The following is a 26,716-nucleotide window of genomic DNA, read 5'->3' as shown; positions in this document are numbered from 1 at the left end:
CGACTCAAATTATGAGTTCATTCCTCATCAGAGGACATGTCTACATTGTGAGGTGCACAAGCAGCATACTTGTGATGTGTAAGAAAGCCATACAAAATGTTTTCCTAGTTAACAAACTGTGTTTGATGGACCAACAATTGGGTGCTCATCTAAGGCCCTCAATGGTAATAGTGGCTCCTATCCAGGGGGCTCGAAGGATAAAAGTACTCAAACTATTCGCCAAGAGCTTCGTCGAAAAGTGCCACTGGATACATTGCTATGTCACAGGTTACATCTTGTAGAAGGGTCAGATGCATTGCTCGGATTGTCTCTGGTGCCCATGTAGAGGTAGAGCGATCGTTTCCATAGCAAGATAAGCCACTGGAGGCTGTTCCGGCTGTAAGCCCAGGGTGATTTCAGTTGGGCAGGTTATGCACCTAACACAGGTTTTACTTGTGTAGCATCAATGTTGTGAAATGTGAGCATCCAGTGCTCTCTGAGTTCAGATAGCCAAGCATTTCCCATTTAACTGCTAGAGTTTCTCTGCATCTTTGTTCATCTGGATACATGTTCTCCATGTTGTTAATTTCCTGGTCAGAACAGGCGAAAGATTATGATATCATAGCCAATTAGCAGTATGATGATTGGAACCCCTCCAAAAAGGCTAAAGAACAAAGAATTTAAAAAATGGAATCAGTCCAAATATTGCTGTAAACCAAATCAGACCATTCCCAATGTTGTTAAAAAAAATGCACAACATCAGTCGTCAAAGACAAATTAAATACGGTTCGTACAATATGGGCAAAATGTGGATATTGTGTGTGTAACAGCGTCTGAATCTCTGACACAGCTCTGATTGTCTGCAGATTATAAATTTCAATGGCTGAAGTCAACAGGAATTAGGGGTAGGCGATAAATGCAGCTCTGCCGGTGGAGTTGGTGGAGTTTTGGGCACTTGTGTTATGCATTTAACGCTGGATTCTGGCCAAATTCTGCCAACTACTACGTGGAAGAGTTTTTTCCATGTGCGGCTCACCAACGGTAAGTTGGAGAGTGAGATTTGCCATTCACAAGCCAATTTTTGGTGGGGTACCCCGCGTGATTTCCCCAATGTGGGTGGTTGTGACAGTTTGTGGCCAGAAAGCTGCAGCTCAAGTAGAACATTTACTCGAGCAGCAGCAGCAAAATCACCTCGAGAAGCAGCATCCTCTGGTGCACCATGTGGTGCAGTTAGCACTGATTTTTCAGTGTGGAATGAGCTCCCTGAGCTAAAAATCAGCACGAGCAGCGCAACGTGCCTCATTACATCCGTTTGTGGAACTCAAGGGAATCTCACAGAGTTTTCATGTAAAACTTTGTTTTCCTGCCCTGAGCTCTGTGCTGGGCTGCCTGCCACTAAAAACATTCAATTTTCAGCGGATTTTAGCGCTGTTTTGGGGTGTTTGTTGACTCCGGCCGCCATCGCCAGCCGCGAGGCCACGCCCACCTGATAGGCCACGCCCACCTCTCCCGCCTATAAGGAAGCACTGATCCACGAGTGCGCTCTATATAACTTTACCTCTGAGGCGGAAAGCCGGAGGAAATACACGCTATTGTTTTTAATCTGTTTATTCTTGGTTACATATTTTAAAACTTTGTTTTCCTGCCCTGAGCTCTGTGCTGGGCTGCCTGCCACTAAAAACATTCAATTTTCAGCGGATTTTAGCGCTGTTTTGGGGTGTTTGTTGACTCCGGCCGCCATCGCCAGCCGCGAGGCCACGCCCACCTGATAGGCCACGCCCACCTCTCCTCCCCCTATAATGTGCTTCCCACGCAAGCGCAGCGGACGAGCGCAGCGGGAGCGCCGTTTGCGCGCCGAAGGCGCGCCTAAGGCAAGCCCGTCTGCGCCCGTCATCGCCAGACCATCGCCTCTCGCCAGTTCCCCTGCTCAACTTGCACCACTCAAACTCCAGTACGACAGAAAATCCCTCCTTGCACTTAAATCAGACTCTAAATGCAAGAAACTTGAAGGCTGCTTAGGACAAACAGGTCTGTACTGTAAGTCATGTTGTTTTCAGACACCCTTACCTGGGCTAGTAAGCCATAATACCACTGCTTATAAGCAACACTCTCTTTCCATTCTCCAACTTAATGTCAGATCCCTTGTGAAACACCACGCCGAGGTGTTCACTCTTATAACAGAGGAACTTCCTGACATTATGTTTATCTGTGAAACTTGGCTCCACGATGACCAAAACAGCATCCTTAATCTCTCGCTGCCAGAGGGTTTCTCCATAAAAACCATTAACAGAGATTCCAGGGGGGGGGGGATAGCTGTTGTCTACAAATCATCCTACAACTGCACTTTTGAAAAGGAAGCCATTTGGGGCTGTGAAAGTGCAAGATTTAAAATCTCCACCAACCCCCAGTTCACCCTCTCCGGATTGTATATCTACCGGCCCCCTGGCCCCACCGCCAGGTTCATTGAGGAACTCCTAGATGCCGCTCATACTTTAGTGATATCTTCTCCCAATTTTACCATCCTGGGAGACCTTAATTTACACTTCGACTCCATGACTGACCACACCATTAAGAACCTTCAGGCGGACCTCATGGCCCTTCAGCTTAACCCACTCATTTTAACTCCCACTCATTTGGCCGGGCATTTACTGGACCCTGTGTTTTCCAATCTTCCAGATGCCTCGGCGGCCCTTCCTAAACCCATGGGGTGGACTGACCATTCCCTTATCAAATTCACCCTGAAGACCAGAGACTCGGCTGCGAAAAACACTTCCAGTTCCCGATATAAGAGGCCGTGGCATAAACTGGCTCCCAGCGACCTTACTAGCAAACTAGATAACCTCCATCTTAACCTCTCAGACGGAGATATTAACTCCGCATACGCGGCCTTTCAACATTGGATTAATTTAGGACTAGACTCCCTAATACCAGCAAAATGGACTAGAACCCGCAATACGCCATCTAACCCATGGTATAACGAAAATCTTTTAACCATGCGGAAAGACTGCAAAAGGGCTGAACGCCAGTGGAGGAGAGACTATAAGGACATCGATAAAACTGCCTACCTGCTAAAATTGAGGCTATATCACAAGGCGGTGCGCGCCACCCGTGCTTCCTTCTATGCGGAAACAATTGGCTCCAGCAAGAACCCTTCAAAAACTATCTTTGATCTTGTTCAAAAACTTAAAGACAATCCTACTCCTACCTCAGGCATAACCTCTGCACAACAATGCGAGGAACTTGCCACCTACTTTACGGAAAAGGTAAAGAAAATCTACACCTCCTTCCCTCAGATCCTTCCGGATACCTTCAAACCACGCGAGCCCTCGTCAGATAGTCCCAGCTTGTCTCTTATCCCCAGCTTAACTTCTGACGAACTCGCCCAACTGTGCGCCAAAGTCAAATCTGGCTCGCCCACAGATGCTATGAGACCCGCCAAATATCTAGAATCTCTCGATTTCTTCCTTCCTTCGTTGACTACCTTACTTAATCTATCTTTCTCCTCAGCAGTGGTTCCCACGTGTTGGAAGCAGGCCTGGGTCTCTCCAATTATAAAAAAACCTAACCTAGACCCATCTCAACCAGGAAACTTTAGACCAATTTCATTGCTTCCATGGGTTTCCAAATTGGCTGAAGCCCATGTGAACAAGGTCTTAACCAACTACATGACGCAACACCAAATTCTAGACCCCTCACAAAATGGCTTTAGGCCAGGATTCAGCACCGAATCCGCCCTGCTGACCACCATTGAAAACTTACGGAACATTTTGGATGCCGGTCAAAGTGCTGCGCTGATTTTACTCGATCTCAGCGCAGCCTTTGATACGGTCTCCCACTCCATCTTATTAAAACGTCTCGAAGCCATTGGTATTGAAGACCTTGCACTAGAATGGTTCCGTTCATTCTTAACTGACAGGTCCTTTCGGGTCTCTGCCCCCCCGTTCATATCAGAGCCTCACCCTATAGAGCAAGGCGTCCCCCAGGGTTCGGCGCTCAGCCCGTCCCTATTCAATCTTTATGTACAGCCTCTCGCCGAAATAGCAAAAGAATGGGATCTGACACTAGTGTCGTACGCCGACGACACCCAGTTGGTCATTTCCCTGACTGAGGGCCCCTCGATCTCAGCGGCGAAATTTAAGAACGGGCTAGAGGCAGTTGCTTGCTGGATGTCACACAATTGCCTCCAGCTGAACGCTGGCAAAACAGAGGTGTTGCTGTTGGGCAAAAACCCTGACTATTGGACTGATCACTGGTGGCCATCCGCTTTGGGCCCGACCCCCTCCCCTAAAAATGTGGTAAAAAACCTTGGCGTCTGGGTGGATGCATCCCTTACCTTCCAGACCCACACTAAGAACCTGGCTGCCACTTGTGTGGGCCTGTTGAGGAACCTTCATCCTATTCTTGGCTTTTTTGATCGCCATACGCGTCAACTTATAGTCCAATCCACCATCATGGCTCGGCTGGACTACGCCAATGTCCTTTTCCTCGGCCTTAATAAAGCTGAGATGATGCGGCTTCAACGCATTCAAAACTCTGCCGCCAGGGCAGTTGTAGGCCTCCCCCGAAGGTGTTCTGCCAGAAACACCATCCAGAAACTACACTGGCTACGCATAGAAGCCCGCGTCCAGTTTAAAGCCCTCACTACGGTCTTTAAAATTCTCAAGACTGACTGTCCTGGTCTCCTGCGTCCTCTCCTAGAGCCCTACATTCCTCAGCGGGCCCTACGTTCCTTGGGTCAAAACTTGGTTGTTACCCCACGTATAAGGCTAAGCAGAATGGGTGGTCGCTCTTTCAGAGTCCTGGGGGCAAGGCTCTGGAACTCCCTCCCATCTCACATTCGTTCCATAACTAATCTGCTCGCCTTCCGCAAATCGATCAAAACACTTCTTTTTTCTCCATCCTAACTTCTTATTGCCTCTCCGTTCCATTTCCCCCTCTTGGTTTTGTTATAGTTTAGCGCCGGGACGCCTCGTTGCTGGGGCAGCTGTTCGCGCTCAATAAAACGTTATAACATAACATAACATAACATAACTCTGCAGAATTCTGTGGCGTGAAACTCTGTGAGTTCTGCCCAACCCTAGGAATTCTTTTTGCAAAATAACAGACAAAAGCTTGTTTACATCATCAAAACACACAGATTTCTTGTTTTCTACTAGACCAATGATATTTCAGGGGGTTGGTTACAAGGTCCTTCCACAGTACTCTATTGTTTCTGAAACTGTTATCAGGTATGGCTTGCCGGGTTACAAACTACAGCTAGTAACATATGTTAGAAATACATGAGAACCATTATTCAGGAGTTCATGATGTGTGAAAATGGATGCAATAGGTGAAACATATAAAACACTCTTAACCCTGGCATTAAAGCACTACACATTCCATTTAATGATATGGTATCACACAGAAGGGAGTGTCCAAGAAGATGTCTGCTATTTGCTGTACTAATATACACAGGGTCATCTTCATTTTCATTTAAATTGATGTGAGAAAAAGGAAATGTTCATGGATGGAACAATTGTGCATAGTTTCATACCAGCCAATGGATTTATACAGTCATGACAATGAAATGTTGTACTGGGCAAGAAAATAATACTGTGTATTAGCCAGGTAATAGGGGGAGTGTTACTAACAATAAATGGAGCCTTTTCAATTTGTTATATACTCAATAGTGTTTACGTTGATTATTTTTTGGCCATTGTTTTCTGAGTGTCGCATTATAAGGTTCAATGCCTAGTTTTATTGTAGAATTGCTCTTAACTGAGCCTACCTGTTTTGTAACAAATCTAGGTCTCCATTCATGAGGTCTTAAGGCTGAGGACAAAATGTGGTTTAATGAGTACACTATCTTGGAGCACATGTACAGTCCATTAGCAATAACTTCAAAAACTGTTTGCAAGTTTTCTTTACCTATTTGCCTAATTCTTTCTGCAGCTTCTTTCTCCGAATATTTGTTTAACTCATTAAAAATGGCGTATTTTCCAGTGTCAAGGATTTTTTTATTTCTTTTAGGATGTGATACCGGTAGAAAGTCGGAGAAAACCACGTTTTCATTATTTAAAGAAAAGTGTTCATTTACAGCTGAAAGGCTAGGAGGTTCTAGCCATTGTTGGCATAGCTTACCTACACTATTGGTGGTAACTAATACAAGTATTTGTGTATTATAACGCGAGTCAGACTGATTAATTTTAGGTTCAGGAGTGTTGGAAACAAAAACACTGCATACAATTGTCAGAAACTTAAGGCTATATGGCTCAACCTTCAATAGAGAGTTGAATTGAATTATGGGTTCCATTTTATAACATATCATGTATGTCTTATTCAGACATATTATATTGGAATTGCCCATTATTGAATGTGGTTAGATTGGCTTTTGGTATAGAAGGTTTCTTTAAGTCCCTCATTGTTCAAAATACCAGACATGTAGTCTGTTGGATAGTTTTGTTTAAAAAGATCATTGCTTTTGGTATTATACAAGCCCAAAATAAGGCTTCTTTCCCTTGGATCTGCCAAATCTGGCTCCGCAAATATCTTTTTCATCAACACAAGCTTTCCAACACTCATATCCCTGAATAGCCTGCAGAGTAAATCAACTTATAGGTAGTGATTAAAATTTGTGGAAGCTCCTTTGGCTTCCGTATGAAATAGAAGGTTAAAGAATATGATCTGTCAGCACTCTGAAAGTTAGGGAATTTTTTTAAAGACTTTAGAATGATGATCGGGAGGTGGAGCCTCACAACATTCCCAATGTGTGTGGTTGTGAATTTCTCTAGGATAGCTTCCTATGTTTGTAGTAATGTGCATAGTGATGATAACAATTCATTTCTTTGTAATTAGCTGAATTCAAATAAAGATCTTCATTATTCAAAGTAGCATGTGCCTGTAAATCAGACATCATTCTTTTAACAGTCTCAAACATCTGAAATAGAATTGGTTATTACAATATTATTCATTGAAACTTTACCACGTATGGCAATTGCATTGTCTCAGTAGGTCCCATAGTCTGATGTGGGATATTTTCTCATGCTGTTCCCTCAGGCACTCGATAAGCTGCAATGTTCTCAGAGTAAAGACCTCTTCGGGCTCTGTGGGATGAGGAGTGTGGCTGTAGTTCACAAACCACAGGTGATGCACTTGTTCTTGCAGGGACGAGATGTCCCTTAAGTAGCAGTAGAACAATAAGTGCCGTTAACAGCCATAGAATGAAAATAACGTACCAAAGTGAACCAGGCATAGGACCACGGAGGAATCAAATACTTGTCATAAAACCATTGATAAGCGCAAAACGATTTCTGGTGATAAGTGACTGTAGAAGGGGTAGAAAAATCTCGTGTGGAATATCCAGAGTAACTTTCAATGTTGTTGGTCTCTCAAGGCTTTCAAAAAGGCACTAGATCAAATGATGCATCATCAGGTGGAATTTCATAGCAAACCATGGAATTACGTTGGACAGTAGCTACTGTCATTGTGAAAGCATCAGCTGTGTTTGTTGAACTCAAGGTACTGCAAAGTCTTTTTTGCATAATTATCCCCAGCTGGGAACTCGAGTCAACAATGTTACTGCTTATTTCAGGGGCAGAGTATTCAGAGTAGGTAGAGGTTGGGTTGCCCTACTCTAAATCCTTCTTGGTGTCTGTGGTGGTCAGCTATAGAAAACATGCTACATAATGTGATTTTTAATGTGATTGATAGATATCTGTCTGTTTTTCCGTGAGCCAGGCAGAGGAGGCAGAATCACAGTTCTGCTGCATTTTACCCCAAGAAGAGTGACAGGTGGTCTGTAGGATGATTCAAAAGCTTGTTTGTTGTGGATTTTTTCCCAAACTAGGGGCCAGATGTAGGAAGGCAAATACCGGTCGGTAACGGCCGATTTCGGGCGTTACTGACCGGTATTTGGAGTTTGGGATGTAGGGGCATGTTAAAATACAGATTTGGTAATTTTACAGAATCGGTAAAATACCGAATCGGTAAAATTACCGTATCTGTATTTTGACATGTAGGTAGCACTGTAATCAGTGCTACAGGCGTTTAAGAATTCGTTATTTACCACCAACTAGAAGTTGGTGGTAAATAATGAAAACCCTTTAAAAAGCATTTCTTTTGATTTTAAAACAGTGCCATGTTGCAGACATACATGCCCTAAGGGCATGTATGTCTGCAACATGTGCACCCATGCACAATTGAGGGGTGCAACAGGGTGGCAAAGTGACACCCTGCCACCCTTCAATGTTTCCCCCAACTACCGAATCGGTATTTACCGATTCGGTAATTGACATTCATTCCTATGGGCCTCCAGGCCTCCAGGCCCATAGGAATGAATGGCAATTACCGAATCGGTAAATACCGATTCGGTAATTACCGAATCATACCGATTCGGTAATTAAATCGGTAAAATTACCTACATCCCGATTGCCAGTTCTTAAATACTGAATCGGTATGATTCAGTATTTAAGAATCGGTAATCAGGATTTACCTACATCTGGCCCTAGGTCCCCAACTTTAGGAACCCATCCGTCAGCAACAGTGATAACCTTTTCTTCACAAGTGACGGTGTCAGAGTGGTTCATATTACACAGCTTGGATGTGACTTCTTGGATACTCTGCAAAACATTCAAACATTTCCCCAAGCCAAATTTATCTTCAACTGCCATCTTCCCAGAATTATCTAAGCCAGGCAAATACATAGGAACCCCAAAGAGAATCTTGTATGGACTGTGCCCTCCCAATACTCGCCTAGGCAAGATATTTAATGCTCTCTGAACTTCATACAGGTTATGGTACCAACTAAGACCTGAACTTAACACCCTAGCAGTCAAAACTTGTTTAATCAATACATTACCATGTTCTACAGTGCCATTCAATTCAGTTTTGAATGAGTTGCTGAACTACAGACGAACTCCCAGAGCAGACATTGAATCTCTGTAAGCCTTGGAGGCGAACACAGGACAGTTAGCTGAATGAAATGAATGAAATGCCCCAATCGCTACCATGCACTGCAAACCTTTTATCACTGCTGAAGCTCTTGCATTTCTCTGTGGCCAAGCCCATAGGAATCGAGAACATTAATCTATTGTCACCAATATGTGTTTATATTGGTAAGGTGGGTTTGGGGACAGATGTGAACCAAATAAATCACCAGGGAGAGGATATTTGAAATCATTAGGGAAGTTGGCTAGTGTTTTTACACTGGGGAGTTTAATATGCTAACAGATATCACACTGCCTAACATAATTCTTTTTTTGCTTATATAAACTAGGCCAACAGTTGTGTTACTGTAGTATTGCTACGGTTGCGTTAGTTCCTGCATGAGCAGATGTTATGTTATTTACTCTTGATATACTGCAATGACTCAGCCGATCTCGTTGCTGAAGTGCAGTCCAGGTAGACGAAAGGAAAAAAGAAGATAGAGGAAATAGATGTAAAAAGCCATGTTTTGGGGAGTTTTCTAAAGTGGGCAAAGACAGGACAAGCGCAGATGTGTAAAGATAATCTGTTCCAAAGGTATGGGCCCAGGTAAGAAAAAAATCAACCGACATATTTGGCTACACGAATACGACAAACACATAGAAGAATCTGGTCTTTGCATCTCAGGCCTCTAGTGGGAAGATAGGGGTGAAATGTATTTTGAAAATACATAGGGTTCTTGCTAGCTAAGGATTTGTGTACCAGACGCAGGAACTTGAAGGTGGCATGCTTACTATTTGGTAGCAAATGCAGAGAATGTAGGGTGGACTCTGAGGGACAGCGGGCAGAGTTTGCGGGCTAAGCATGTGGCTGTGTTCTGAATTACCAGAAGCTTTCATAACAACAATTTATTTGCTCCCACTAAGAGAGCATTTCCACAGTCAACACGACTGACTAAAAGGGCCTGAGTGAGAGCTTTTCTTGAGTGGAGGGGTAGCCACTTGAAATCTTTTCTAAGCATGCACATTTTCCCAAAGTAGGTGCCACAAATGGAACCTACATGCTCTCTCATTCTAAGGTTATCATCAATTAAAATACCAAGATTTTTTACTGCCTTTTTATGATGTGGGGGGATGTATGACGTTACAACGCATACTTTTACCACGCATGCCTTTACAACGCGGTATTTACAACAAATACCTTTACAACGCATAGTGCTTTGGGGCGCTGGATAGTGAATAGTTTAATTTACTATTCCAACTCCAGTCCCCGTGGACACTAGGGAAGGTGTTGGACAGTAAATTAAACCTATTCCCTATCCTAGAGCGCCCCCCAGCGCAATGCGTTGTAAAAGTTGCGTCGTAAAGGCACTGCGTGGTAAAAGTTGCGTTGTAAAGGATGTTTCCCCAGATTATTAGGTATTGTTCTGTCTCCCACGCCCGGTATCAGGACTTCAGGAATGTTATCTGAATTAAGGGTGTAGTAGTATTTAGTAAGAAAGCGTGCAGGAGATTTCCCACCCTGCTTGGTTCCATTTATGTCTGTTAAGATATCTTTGTCGATCTTCTTTGAGAGCCAGTTAGGGCTGATACTCTAACAATCTGAATTGCAGACTTTGCTGCTAGGTCAGCCGCACAGTTCCCTTTGGTGTGAATACCATCACGCTGATGGCCCAAAGTGTGCTTCACATGGACCAATGGAAGCTTATCTTGTACGACAGCTACCTTTTCGCAAAGCTTTTTATTCTTTGTAGGTTTTCTCTTTAAATCCTTGAATCCATTCAGCCACCAATGCTGCAAATCAACATTGTAACCTTTCACTCAAAAAGATGAGTCAGAACTGAAGAGTCATTCTTTCTGCAATGCAAGCAACAGTGCATGTAATTCTGCAGCTTGTATAGTACTATCACCTAAGATTTCAGTGAGGATGCCTTTGTGGGATGAATTCACCAGCCTTCACTACAACTTGCATTGCTGTACAGGCTGCAGTGTATTTGTATTTTATTCCTACTGAAGGTTGGGTAGAGTCATTCATATATGATATGCTCTGGTAAGACTCAATGGGTAAAGTGGTTGGAGTTGGAGCAATATTTTGTTCATATTGGAGAAAAGAATGGGTACTAAGAGTAGGTTCATACTGATACTTTACTCCACTGAACTTAAAGAAGAAGCCCACTATACCTATCTTATGTGTAGGGCGCAAGACTCAGGAATGCTTGCCTTGGTGTCCGCTTTTAATGCGGGTACGGGAGAAACACAAATAATATATTTTACTGCACCAAAGGGCGCTCCTTTCAAATAGCTGTGTGTACAGCTGTAAGGATCTCATCAATGGAACCAAAATGTGCAAAACGTGCTTCAGTTAAGGAATACAAGTGAGAATTGTGAATAAAAAGGGACAGTCGGTCCTTTATTGTAGGCCACTTAGGTATAACCATAGTGACTGGGTATGACTCTGATAACTAGGTTGGTTTAATTATACCTAGCTTGTAAATATTGAATCTCAAGCATGTCTGCTTGTTGAGCATTCAACATATCCGTGTGCACACTCAGCCATTGTTTAGATGAAAATGTGGGAGAAATCAGGTCATACCAGGGTTTAACACTATCAGTGTAGTGAGGTAAATAAGTGCACCCAAAGTTAAGATTTCCCAACAGGAATTGCAACTTTTTTAGTGTCTCAGGAGGCTGCAAGGTAGTACACTTATGATGGAAGTCTTGAGCATTTTTTCAAACATGTGATGTTAATATGATCACTACTCTGTCTACCCTAGATAGGTGTAGATCTCAGCTATCGTTATCTCAAATAACTATAACTCGTGCCCTAAAGTAAATATTACTCACTCTCCCACCATGCACAGTGTTGACATCAATGATTTCATTCCAAATGTTTCAGTCGTGCTACTTTGATGTCATAGAACATTTGATGAGTGGTGAAATATGAGAAGTAATTAACAGTGTATGGCGAGGGCGCAAGACACTGATGACCTCTCAAATGGCATCACTGATGACATCATCCAGTTACTGAGAGTGTTTCATAAATGTTTTTGAGTGTTAAACATATGTACTATGAATGCTACTAATGAGTGATATTATTTCAAACATATATTTTGTGAGTGGCTGTGTGACTGTGTATTTGTGAGTGAGTGGGTGTGTGAGTGTCTGAATGGGCAAATAAGGGTATGTGTGAGTAGCTGTTTGAGTGAATAAGTGAGTGTGTGAATAGCTGTTTGGGTGAGTTAGTGGCTGTATGAGTGGGTGTGTGAGTGGCTATATGGGTGAGTGAGGGGCAATGTGAGGGAATGCATGGGTGAGTGATTGGGTGTATTAGTGGCTGTATTAGTGAGTAAAGAGTCAAGTGGGTGTTTGGTTAACTTAGAGAGTGTGGCTGTGGCTGTATTGGAGAGTGACTGTTGAGTGGCTATATGGGAGATTGAGGAGGTGTGCGTGCGCTCGTATGGATGTGTGAATAGGTATTTAAGTGCTTATGTGGGTGCGTGAGTGGCTCTGTTGAGAGGCTGTATGGGTGAGTGACTGAGTGTGTTAGTAGCTGTATTGGTGAGTGGGTGAGTGACTGAGTGCATAGCCACAAGAGCGACTGTATGGGTGAGGGAGTGCTTGAGTGAGTAAGTGTATAGGTAGGTGAGTGGCTGTATGTTTGAGTGACTCTATGGATGAGTGAGTAGGTGTATGAGCGATTGTATGGGTATGTGAGTGGGTATATGAGTGGATAGGCAGACAAAATATCGATTTTTAAATATCGACATACAATAATATCGATGTTTAAATATCAAAGGTACAGAATATAGAAGGTAAGTAATATTGATTTTTTTAATATCGAAGGGACAGAATTTCGAAGGTAAGTAATATCGATTTTGTTAATTTCGATGTAAGTAATATCGATGTTACTTATATCGATGTTAGTAATATCGATGTTACTAATATGTATTTTTATATGAGTTTTATGTATATTATTATGTATTTAATATGTATTTTTATTAAGCCTGAGCGGATTTTGCGTATTGGCAATCCGCGGATCTGCGGATTTGCGTATTTGCGGATTGCGACAATACGCAAAATCCGCAGGTCCTAGCGTATTTTTTTTTTGCGTGTTCGCACGGGTTTCTGCAAGTTCGCGAGGGTTTTATTGTACAAAACGCTCCCGAACGTGCAGAAACCCATGCGAACACAATGTGCCTACTCATGGCCAAACGGACGGGGCTTCCATGCGAGTGTACATGCCTCTTGTGTGTATAAAAGGTCAGAGGCCGATCAGAGCAGCAGATGAAGATACAGAGGCTCCTGGTCACAGGAACAGCACAGGGATTGTGCTGCACATGCCTCTTGTGTGTATAAAAGGTCAGAGGCCGATCAGAGCAGCAGATGAAGATACAGAGACTCCAGGTCACAGGAACAGCACAGGGATTGTGCTCGTGAAAGTCAAGGATGCAAAGGCCTCTATCCAGCATCACAGCTGACTTTCGACGGTAGATGTGGGGCTGATGAATGAGTCACTGCATTTGAGCTTCAACTAGTTCCAGCGACCATGTGTGTGTTTACATTACAATGGCGCCAGCAAGCTGCCAGCGCCGTTGTAAAATAGTTACAAAGTTAGCTTGCACAGGAAGCACTTAGATAAAATAAAGCAGCACCTGCTTCGTTTTATCTAAGTGCTTCCTGTGCAAGCTAACTTTGTAACTATTTTACAACGGCGCTAGCAGCTTGCTGGCGCCATTACATGAGTGGGTGGGGGTTCAACTTTTGAACCCGTTACATCCGCGGATTTTTTCGGATTTTTGGGAAAATACGTAAAATACACGGATTGCGTATTCACCCAAAATCCGAAAAATCCGCGGACGTAACGGATTTGCCGCCCATGCTTAATTTTTATTTTTTATGTCATTTAAGTAAATTTAGTATTTTAGTACCGTAGCGGGTTGTGGGTTTATGGGGGAATAGGGTGGGAAGTAAATTAATTATACTAAAATAATTATTCATTTTTAGGAATTATAAATTAATTTAAATAATTGGTAATTAATTTTTATTAATTGGTCATTCATTTTAATTAATTGATTAATTGATAATTATGTTCTGTAGCGGGTTATGGGTTTTTAGGGGAATAGGGTGGGAAGTAATTTAAATGTGATTAAGTAATAATTTATTTTCATTAATTGTTTTTGCTAATTATATTATTGTTAATTAATTATTAATTGGTAATTCATTTTTATTAATTGGTATTTATTATTAATTTATTGTTACTTAATTATTTATTGGTAATTATGTTTTTAATATTTTTGTATTGGTATTTGTAAATAGTTTAGATTTATTTAATAATTTAAAAAATTAATATTTTAAAATATTAATTTATTTATAAGTATGTTACATTTTAACTTCTACGCTATCCAACACTTTCCCTACTGTTGCACTCTCTGGAGAGGGAATAGTAATTTTTACCCCTACGCTATCCAACGCTTTCCCCACTGTTGCACTCTCTGGAGTGGGAATAGTAATTTTTACCCCTATGCTATCCAACACTTTCCCTACTTTTGCACTCTTTGGAGTGGGAATAGTAATTTTTATCCTTACGCTATCCAACAATCTCCTTACTTTTTTAAATTTGTTTTTCATTTTTATTTAATTTTTATTTATATTATTATTTTATGTGTATAGATGTATTTGTAATTTATAATATTTGTAATTATTTATAAGTGATTGAAATAATTATTAAAAGTTATTATTAAGTAAGTATATATTATGTATTATATGTATATGTTTCATTTATTTTTGTATTAAATTATGTATAATAATTATTATTTTTAAAAAATATAACATCTTTTTAACTATGTTTATTACATTTATAAGTATTATTTAATTTTTTTAACATATTTTTTTAAATAAAAAACAATATTTTTTAATTATGATATTTTTGACATCAATATTTTTTCGATATTTTTGTACTTACCTTGTTTGAGATAGGATGTCGATATTGTTGACATCAATATTTTTTTTACGATAGTTTTGTATGTCGATATTTTGTATATCGACATTTTGTCAGACAATCATATGAGTGGATGTCTGGGGCCTGAGGGGTGTGTGAGTGGTTCTGTGGATGGTGTCAACAGTGATGTAATGTGAAATGTCATCATTGATGTCCCTGATCATGTCATGAGTGATGTAATCTGTGAGTTCATAAGCAGTACACTGCGGGGGCATAAGGTATTGTTAGCTCAGGTAGCTATAACTGCTGAAATTCACTGGTTTTGTGAAATCTGAGCCTAACTATAACGTTCCTGTAACTTTTAGGGTTTTTACCTGAATCTAAGGTTTTTTGAAAATTCAATTTCCTAACTACAACGTCCATGTAACATTTGATTTTTCAGTGAATTTCCATGTTTTTTAGTGTTATTAATTAACTATAATGTCCTTGAAGCCTGTGTTTTTTTCAGTGAATTTCTAATGTTTTTAAATTTGTATTTCCTAACTTTAATCTGTAACCTTTCAGAGTGTGTGTGAGTGCTTGGATAGGTTTATGAGTGGGTGCATCAGTGCCTGAGTAGATCTCTGAGTGGGTATGTGAATAGATATATGGGTTTGTGAAGGAGTGTGTGAGGGAGTCTGTGAGTGGGGGCATGAGTCTCGGAGTGGATCTGTGAGTGGGTGCATGAGTGACTGAGTGGGTCTGCGAGTGGGTGCCTGAGTGCATGAAATTGTCTATGAGTTGGTGTGTAGGTGTCTGAGTGAATCTGTGAGTAGCTGTGTGACTGTCTTAGTGACTGTGTGAGTGGGTGCATGAGCATCTGATTTGTTCTGTAAGTGGGTGCATGAGTGTATGAGTGGCTCTGTGAGTAGGGGTGTGAGTATCTGATTGGGTCTGTGAATCTCTGAGTGGGTCTGTGCGTGGGTGCATGAGTGACTAAGTGGATCTGTGAGTGGGTGTGGAAGTCTCTGAGTGGATGTGTGAGTGTCTGATTGCTTCTGTGAGTGGGTGCATGAGTGTCTGTGACTGGTTGCCTAGGTATCCTAGTGGCTCTGTGAGTGGGTTGAAGAGTGGCTAAGAGGGTCTGTCAGTGGGTACACGAGCTTTTGAGTGTGCCTGTGAGTGGGTGTGTGTGAGTGTCTGACTAGGTTTCTCAGTGGATGCATGAATGTCTGAGTGAGTGTGTGACAAAGTTACACAGGGCCACGGTGAACGTCCCAATGTATTTAGTGAATGTATGAACATCCTGGCCTAGGAAAAATTATAATGTTTTTAGTAAATATGAACATATCTTGGATATTTAGTTGATAGTTATTTAGTGAATCTGAACTGTTTCATGCTTTTGCAAAATATTTAATATGTTATTTGCTGGACCTGATATTTTTTCATATTAACGTACACTTTGTTGGTCGTTGCTGATTGGGTTTACATTGTATGTGAGTGGGCTTATACCTGCTTCCTCTTTGAACATTGTGAACATTTCCCATCTTTAGCTACTATTGTTCATATGAAGTCACAAATCACTGTGGCATACTGGTTCACAATGATGCCGATTGAACATGTGTGGCCTAGTTTTTTTTATATGGATTGACTAATGTTCAAGTTTGTTCTGCTTACGGACACCGAGGAAAAACCAAAGGGGATGCTGGACGGAGTGTTGAACATTGCAAGCACTCACCCCCAGTCAACTGATCTGGGTTGAATCCATCATCATTCTTTAGCTCACTCCACCACTCCAGTTCAGACATGGCCATATGCAAATCAGTCTGCCCCTGTGCCTCATGGAAACAGTCCAGCCTAAACTGCCAAGCCATGTCTTCCCTGGACCAGAAACAAGCATCCTGGGGCCAGTTTCTGGCTAATCAGCCGTCATCAGCCAGGCTAGCCTTCCCAGTGGCAAAGTGAGCAAGGGACCCACATCTGGGCATACCCTGCCAACTTAGGGCAAACAAGGCAAAACCAAAGGGGATGATGGACAGAGTGTTGAACATTGGAAGCACTCATCCCTAGTCAACTGATCTGGGTTTAATCCATCATCATTCTTTAGCTCACTCCGCCACCCCAGTTCAGACATGGCCATAGGCAAATCAGTCTGACCCTGTGCCTCATGGGAACGTCCAGCCCGAACTGCCAAGCCATGCCTTCCCTGGACTAGAAACAAGCATCCTGGGACCTGATTCTGGCTAATCAGCCGTCATCAGCAGCCAGGCTAGCTTGAATCCAGTGGCAAAGTGAGCAAGGGACCCACGTCTGGGCATACTCTGCCAACTTAGGGCAAACAAGGCAAATCCAAAAGCGATGATGGACAGAGTGTTGAACATTGCAAGCACTCACCCCTAGTCAATTCATCTGGGTTTAATCCATCATCATTCTTTAGCTCACTCCGCCACCCCAGTTCAGACATGGCCATAGGCAAATCAGTCTGACCCTGTGCCTCATGGGAACAGTTCAGCCCGAACTGCCAAGCCATGTCTTCCCTGGACCGGAAACAAGAATCCTGGGACCGGTTTCGTGTTCATAACCCTCATCAGCCAGGCTATCTTGAATCCAGTGGCCAAGTGAGCAAGGGACCCACGTCTGGGCATACCCTGCCAATTAGGGCGAAATTAGCAAAACCAAAAGGGATGATGGACGGAGTGTTGAACATTGCAAGCACTCACCCCCAGTCAACTGATCTGGGTTTAATAGATCATCATTCTTTAGCTCACTCCGCCACCCCAGTTCAGACATGGCCATATGCAAATCAGTCTGACCCCGTGCCTCATGGAAACAGTCCAGCCCGAACTGGCAAGCCATGTCTTCCCTGGACCGGAAACAAGCATCCTGGGACTAGTTGCTGGCTAATTAGCCGTCATCAGCCAGGCTAGCTTGAATCCTGTGGCAAAGTGAGCTAGGGACCCACGTCTGGGCATACCCTGTCAACTTAGGGTGAACAAAGCAAAACCAAAGGGGATGATGGACGGAGTGTTGAACACTGCAAGCACTCATCCCCAGTCAACTGATCTGGGTTTAATCCATCATCAATCTTTAGCTCACTCCGGTACCCCAGTTCATACATGGCCATATGCAAAACAGTCTGACCCTGTGCCTCATGGGAACAGTCCAGCCCGAACTGCCAAGCCATGTCTTCCCTGGACCTAAGGAGCATATTTACAAGGAGATTACACCACCGTAACATCACTTTTTCCGACGTTCCTGTGGTGCAATGCCCTGCTCCATATTTACAAAGTGGCGTTAAACCACTTTGCGTGGCTTAACGTTGCTTTGTAAGTATTATACCCTTTCATGCAGATATTTGCGTGAAAGGGGCATGCAATGGATGTTGCTGTGGACTTTCCACTGCAACACCCATTGCTTCTTGACTCTGCCCTAGATATACAAGGATGTGTAAATCTGAGACAGCACCAAAATCTAATGCCATTCATAAACAGGTGTTAGATTGGCTCAATGAGGAGAAATACTTTTATTTCTCCTCGTTTTTGCTTTCTGCAGCTCACATGGAAAGAGCAAATCACCTTTAAAGATTGTTTACATTCAGGAAGGTGTCCCTTCCTGCACATAAACAATAATTTCCTACAGCAACAAGCACCCTAGCACAATTGTGCAAGGGTGCCTGCATTACAGGGATGATTCCCTGCAAGGGTGTCTGTGTTGGTGCTAGGCAGCTTTTTTAGTGCAAGGGAAAACACAGGGGTTAGTCATATTCTTGTAAATACTGCTCATCCCAGAGTTTTTCAAATCACTCAACTCGGCACAGCAGATTTGCTTGCAGCGCCACTCTGAATCATTTCATTATAAATATACCCTCTGACCTCTGAAATCGATATGCTGGTTAGGCTTTGAAGAAAGGAAACATATAATTAGGTCCCCCCACACACTCAAGTTAAGTCTGGTACATAGAATGAAACAAACACAACTGAAATAATATGTACATGCAGAATCTCACTGCAAAAATAAAAAGGGCAGGACACGGTTTGAGTAAATTATTATAATTTATTTGCTTGCTTTGGTCCACCCTAGGGACATACATGATACTGGATATGATTGCAGAATTTTCGTAAAATACCAACAAAGAACCCAGAGGTGGTTCCTTGACTATGATGGAGGCCGACAATATCGACAAGTTGTAACAAAATTGGCCAAAACCTGCCTTAGCAAACATCTCGGCAGCTTCCCCCACTCCCTCCCCTCCAAGGGCCGGCCGAGCAGTTTACCAGGGCCAGTTTCGGTTCCCAATCCGGCCCTGATACCAAGGTAACTCCAAAATTATAATAGCCAGGGATTTTAATGGCAATTTTGAACCTTCTCCTCTTCTAAACATCCTACTGGAGGAAGAAAATGAGGTTTGGGGTATACCTAATCTGGCAATGACTAATTGTAACCATTGCTTAACGGCTGTATCCCTTCAGATCGCATCACTGGTCACAGGAAGGGGCTTGAGGGCATGCAATGGGAGGACCATCTATGATATAAATAGGCAAGCTACCTTTAAACGGGCCACCAGTACCAGTGTCATCAACTATATTCTAGTAGACATTAGTATTTGGTCATTAGTTAACTATATGATGATCACACAGAGGTTTGACAGTGATCATAACCCCTTGCTGCTAAATATGGAGGGTGCTGCCCTGGATAGGAAATCACCCAGCTGTACCTTAATGGTACAAGAGCCGCTTGAAGCTAATAATCGCAGTGTGGTCACCTGGCCCAAAGTTCATGCTAACAGGGATTTGTATACCAGGATCTATGAGCTATTTGTACACTTCCTGTCTGGTTTGGACAGTGGTATGGGCAGTGCACATCATCCAGGGGTAAAATCTTTCATGTCAGTGCATAATCAATATTATTAGGCCTTGCAAGTGTTTTTTTCGGGTCTGCCAGGAAGACTAATGGTAGAACGAATAATAAATGGTCCAACTGCAAGTGTAAAGGGGGCTTTAAATATAGTGGCTATTGAGCGTAGCCAGCCTGGGATAGCCTTGGCACATTGCAGATACAAGGCTGCACTTGCCAAAGCTAAGCGGGACTTTGCTGATAAAAAATGGCAAGATTTACTGGTAGCAACCAGGCGCAATGACAACCGTTTGTTCTGGCACATCATTGCGGAGGGAAGTTCGGAGAATGATTAGACCCTTAGCTATCACATCCAGCCGGAGGTCTTGGTTGGCCACTTTTCCACATTATACGCCAGGAACGAGGAACTAGTTGTATAGATAACTTAAGTATCAATCAGAATGCCTTTACCACCTTTCCTGTTATGAATGTGACTAGTACTGCACTGGCCTTTAGTTTGGATGACACCATATCAGCAATTAACAGACTTAAAGCAGGAAAAGCCCCTGGACCAGATCGGATACCAGGTGACCTATATAAATCTGAATCAATTATATGGGCCCCGTATATATATCTCTTGTCAAATAGTATATTGGCTGGTGGGGATATTCTGACAACCTGGAGGGGAGCTGAGATAAATGCAATATATAAAAAGGGAGATGCTTCTATTCCCTCCAATTATAGACTCATCAACCTGATTGACAATTTGCAAAATATTTCAGTGGGACAAGTCCTAGACATACTTCAATTCTGGATAGATGACACAACGATACTGTCTCCCTATCAAGCGGGCTTTCAATCTAAAATAAAAGCAAATGAGATCAGGCCTTTAGATTTACCCTACTCACGTGGAAATATGTGCTGCTAAAGAAACAAAAGCTATATGTAGCATTTGTTGACCTGAGAGCCGCGTTCGATTTGGTGCCCCTCAAACTGTTATGGAAAATCATGTTTGACCAAGGTGCCCCAATTAATTTGGTATTTTGATAGCAAGCTTGCACAACGATAACTATGCACAGGTCCGATGAGGCAAGAATGGTGAATTAACAGATAGGATACCTTTACAACATGGCGTGCACCAGGGGTGCATATTCGCCCCCACATTATTCTCCCTGTTTATCAATGATGTGGCCAATAGACTATCTGTCAGATTAGCTTTATTCGATTTTTGGTTTCAAATCATAAAAGCAGCAGGAATACAAAAATAAATACCTTAACATTACATTACAAAAGTTAATTTCAACTACTAAAATAGAATTAAATGGATATGACAAAACAGCTAATCAATATAGGACATTTCATAACAGCTCTAAATAAAAAGCGGGTCATACATACAGGCCCACATGCATCAAGCATTTTTGGAGTCGCAAACGGTGCGATTCCTTAAAATCGGCCGTTTGCGATTCCAAAAGTGCTTTTTGGGATGCATGAAGCAATTTTAGAATTCGTAACATTTTTGCGAGTTCTAAAATAGCGATTGCTTTTAAGAAGTCGCAAATGTGCGATTTCTTTAAAGCAATGCATCATTACTTTTAAAAGTGCAAAATCGCAATTAGGGTGTCAAATTTACCGAGTAGTTGAACCACTCGGTAAATTTGGAAAAAGTGTTTAAAATGCTGAAAATGCTTTTTTTTCAACATTCATGTTACGGACACACATGTCCTTAGGACATGTGTGTGTGAAACATGATGCGAAAAATACATTTCAGGGGTGCATGGGGGGGTCCTTTGGACCCCCCCTGCACCCATGAAATTTTCAAAGTGCCACTCGCAATTTGCTAATGCCTTCCCATTGACTCCTATGGGCCTTTTGGCTCATAGGAATCAATGGGAATTGCGAAAATTAACTTAAGAATTCAGTATTTATTTGGGATTCGGTAAAAATTGCGATTTTTACCGAATCACAAATGAATACCGAAAAAAATGATGCATAGCATTTTGCAATTCTTAATTTGCGATTCGTTATTTTTCGCAAATTAAGAAGTGCAAAATGTCTCAATGATGCATGTGCCCCAATGTGCCACAAAATAGCTAATGTTTAGGGGAAGAGCGTCGGGCAAACCTATGTTGGCATTTTGCTTATTAAGTGCTTACAACCGTGTCAATTATGCAAATACTATTGAGTGGCCTCTTAAACAAATGTGTTATGAGAAAATACGATTTGTAAACCTTTGATCAGATCTGTTAAAGGCTAGATGGTTAGTGGCGCTAGATGTATAGGGTCCCCTTCCCCAGAGGTTGTATCTCTTTGTCATTAATCTGGGCAACGGGTTGGGTGAGATACTTGGGTAAAAATCATGCAAGTCACAGATGCAGATAGGCCAGTCTCCTTCGTTAGGCAGGTAGGATCGTAAGTATGGGGTGGTGTTCTTATTCTTAAATTTAATTAAAACAAGGTCTCCAGAGGTGTTTTTGGGCAATGTACCTATCCACCCCACCCTCCTGACACTCAGGATTCCACCATCTAGATCTAGTGGCAAAGGTCTTTTGTCCTGTACCCAGAAAATAGCTTTGTTTAGCAGCTCGTGGTATGTTTCATGTATACCCTGTCTAAGTGGGGGAACCCCGGAGAGGACAGTCACGTATGGGGTAGCATCAGGGGGTAGGTTGATGTGTGGCGTTCTTACTGGATCTGCTCTGGCCACTGTGTAGTTGGTTAACAATGGTTTCAGTGCCACTTTAGGACCTATTGCAGTAGGTGAGTTAAGCGGGAGTGGAGGTATGTTGGTTTGAACATTCTTGTGAATGGATGACTTGGACTTGACAGGGGTAGTGGGCAGATTAGAAAGAACGGGTATTACCAGTTTCTTGGTTGGTGAGGAATTCCTTTTCATTTGTATCTCAATACTAGTCAGCCTATCCCCCAAGTCGTTAAGTTTTGAAACCAAAGGTGATATAGCCGATAGGAACAATTGCTCAAGCTGAGCCAACAAAGTCAAATGGGTGGTCGAGACAGGGTCATCTGTTGTGTCCGGATCCATATCCGCCTTTGATGTGATTAGATTAAAGGGGGATGTTGTGGGGCTGGTGTATAACTTTTTAGTTGTTGGTGGAATCTCATTAGCATTTGCCCCATCATGCTTCCTTTTAGTATTGAAACCCCGAGACAGAGGATTGGACTCATTTAAGTCTTTGTTTAGGGGTAAGGGTAGGGCCCGCGGAGTACCACTTACATAGTCAGAATTTTCGCCCACGATTGAAATGCTTGAGGGGGGTGAAGCATCCGGTACGTACTTGGTGCCACACAAAGTGTTAAGCTCCTCCCAAACAGACATATTTAATACACGGTCAACCGCAGAAACAAGAATATGCAATACTAAGCAAGTCAAAACGTAAAATGGATCTCAATACCTGATCCAGTGGACAGATCAAGTGGGATAGCCCGACCCGGCCTCCTCTGGCCTATGAGGGCCTTAGAGGGCCCGCCCTTTGCCCGGGCTTAGCCCGCGCGCGGTCCCTCGACGTGGAGGTTGCGTCCCTTTTTGTGCGCCTCCTGGCGCGAAGAGTGTGAGTTGCGGCTTCCGCTGCCGCTAGGGCGTCTGGCCTTTGAAGTCCGTATGTATTCTCCCCTCCGTGCTGCGGCCGCTGAAGGATGTGGATTGTGGCGGCGGGAGGGGAGGAAGCAGGACCCAGAAGTGGCGGTCCCCGGGACGGCAGGATACAGTAAGGCTTGCCCCCAAGGTGTGCTCTCGGGCCAATAGACTATTGGACTGCAGGAATGATTCTCCAGTTATGAGTGGCATGAAAGTCCCGATTCTGCTCTTTGCAGATGACTCCTTACTCATTTCTACAACATCAATGGGTTTGCAAAATGTATTAGATAAATTCTTAGAATTTTGCAGGGACAGGAGTCTGGAACGTAATGTCGCTAAAACAAAATTGATGGTCTTTGGGGAAGCAAAGGGGAAAACACGAGTAGTCAGTATTGCATCAATTCCTCTTGAGAGGGTGAAAAGTTTTGAATATCTTGGGATAAGACTAAATGATTTACTTGGCTGAGAACATCAATTAGATAAAAGCTATCTTACTCTATGCCGTAGGTCAAAGTCAAAACTAAGGTACCATAGACAGTCATAAACTCGATCACTGACCCCAGCATTAGGGGGTTTCCGTGCAAAGGCCCAAAGTGACGCTCTGTATGAAACTGAGATATGGGCTTATATCAATAAAAAACCAAATTGACGATATGTGAAAACATCTTTATGGGATCACTTGTTTCAGTACCCATTACTACCCAACTGATCCCATTATTCTTTGATTAGGGGTGAAAAGAATAGGCGATATGGCCTTATCGAAACCCTTGATATATTGGCTTTGTGTGTGGTCAACACCCCAGTTAATTGATTATCGTACCTCTCTGTGGGAGATTTTGAAGATTAGTGGTGCCAAAAAATTGCTCTGGTCTAAACACATCTCAAATTGGTATAAATCACTGGATATGTTGGAACTCTGGGACCATCCAGATGAGGCAAGCAAAGGGGACATACCTAGACTGAAAGCAAAATACTGGGCATTTGTGGTAGAGCACTATGCAACTAGACAGGCAAATGGCCATTTAACAGCACAATTTTTGGGTGTTAAGCCTTGCCCTAGATTTTAACCATATCTGGATCTGATTTCACCCCCACTGGCAAAAAGTTTATATGATAGATTCAGATTTGGCAATCTACTCCTAAAGATCTCTAACAAGCAGCCTGTTGGTTTAACCTCAGAACTATGCCATGCATGTGATAGAGTGCAAGAATCAGAAGAAAAAATTCTCTTCTTCTGTAGCAAATATCAACAGATCTGGAGGAGATGGTTACGACTGATCTGCTTGGAGCCAGGCAATATTGGGTTGCCTACAGAATCCTGTAAACAGACACATCTGGCCCCATAGTTTTTGCAGTAAGCCGTTTCCTATTATTATTCTGGATTCATCGCCAGAAGCTCTTAACACAGATTGCAATGGCTTGATATTAATAATGGAATTAACCTGATTAGGAAAGTGATAGCCATAGGAAATGATGAATTGGGTTTTGTACATAAGATTGTATTTTTATATATTTTAATGTGGCACAAGTTTTTAATTGGAAGTTTGTTTATCTGAGAGTGTCATTGTTTATTGTTTTTATTTCTTGTTTTTAAATCCATGTCTATTTATAAATGTCAATTTGTGAACTTTTTTGTTTTGTGAAGATTGGGAAATGATGGATCTTTTTTTGTACACTTTGATGGTTTAAAAAAACAACCGAATGAAGTCATTATGAGTATGATTTTGATTATGATTACATATGTCACTCCAAAAGTAGACCCTAAAGGCTCATAAGGCAGCATGCATTGTATGTAAAATGTAGGACATAAGTGTTTAAGTTTTACGTGTCCTATCGCTCCCATTAACTAACATGGGGTTACCTTCTTACAATTGATATGTGATAACTTTTTATTAGGAACATATAGAGATATGCATTTAGACAGAATTGAATTATAATTTAAAATTCTCTTTAAAGTTAAAGTTGGATTTTAAGTACCAATTCCGAAAAGGCCACTTTTAGAAAGTTTTTAAACACTGGGTTACGTCCAGTATTGGTGGCCAGAATGGACTTGGGAAACGTATTTCAAAAAACTGAGATCGGGCCACCTAATTTAGAGTCCTGCTATTTATTTTAGCAGATTACGGACCAATAGACGTACTTTATCTTAGTCCTGGCAATTTCTTTGCCATTACTAAAAAATCTTTTTTACATATTTTGTGACATTTAGATGCATGCCAGAACATAAATCGATACATTTGTTAATCATACCAGACGAATACATAAGATGAAAACAAATATTTGTGTAAACAAGTAGAATAAATCCCATTAATAAATATTCTATGAACAAATACAATAAATCGCATTAATCAAAACTACAACAGTCACATTACACCTACAATTTGTCAAATTCCATATTTTATAGGATCTCTCTTTTAGCAGCTATTTGGCTGACTTTCTTTTTAGAGTTCCTTAAACCATGGGGCTAAGCTCAAGGTATTTGTGGGATGTACCTTTTAGTTCAATATCCCTAACATGCTATAGGGCTACATTATGTAAATAGCCTTCATGGTATCCTGAAAAGTGCTGACGAGTTTCAAATCCCTGTGTTATCAAGGGATTATCTTCAGAGAAAATTGGCCTGGTGTAATCTGAAAAATTAAAAAGAACGTGATTGAGATTGCACCCTGCTCTATATAACACTACTTTCATTCTCAACTGTTTAAAAAGGTAGCAATACCTGAGCTATTATTCGTGGTTATGTCACACATAAGTCATTAAAAATGGATTTTAATAGAGCTTTCCTCTCTTCTAACAGATGAGGGCAAGTAGTTACAATATGCATAAAGGATTCTTTATAAAAAACACATAACCTACAGCTGGTTGTGAGCCATTCCCTCACCCACACAAGCACTTATATAAGCATTCACACATCCGTACAACAACTTACACACCTACTCACTCACCTATACAGCCACTCACACACCCACACAACCACTCAGACAGCCACTAACACACAGATACAGACAGTCATACAGCCACTGAGATGACATATGTTCGATATAGTATCACTCATTAGTAATACAGAAAGAATAGTAATTAAACTTATGCAGTAGCTTAGTATATATATCTTCAAGTCTCAGAAATGTTTATGAAACACACTCATACAGTGATGTCATTTGAGATGTTTTCAGTGATATCACTGACCATGTCATGAGTAATGCAGTATGTGAGGTCATAAGCAGTGCATTTTGGGTGCATAAGTTATAGTTAGCTCAGGTAACTATAACTGCAAAATGTCGATGGTTTTGTATGTGTGAACCTTTGTTTTTTTGAGTGAATATATATCTATATATATATCTATATATCTACATATCTATATATCTATATTAACCCTAACGCTGGCACCGGCAGTCAGAGCGCGCCTCTTTCAAGACCATTGGTTTGAAGTTTAACTTTTGAGGAAGCACCCAAAGGACTCATGGAGCAAGCAAGGAGGTACTAATCCCCTGCACC

Source organism: Lissotriton helveticus, chromosome 8 (assembly GCF_964261635.1).
Source record: "Lissotriton helveticus chromosome 8, aLisHel1.1, whole genome shotgun sequence".
Classification (NCBI taxonomy): domain Eukaryota; kingdom Metazoa; phylum Chordata; class Amphibia; order Caudata; family Salamandridae; genus Lissotriton; species Lissotriton helveticus.
The sequence above is the reverse complement of the archived record's forward strand: the minus strand, read 5'-3'. Positions refer to the sequence as shown.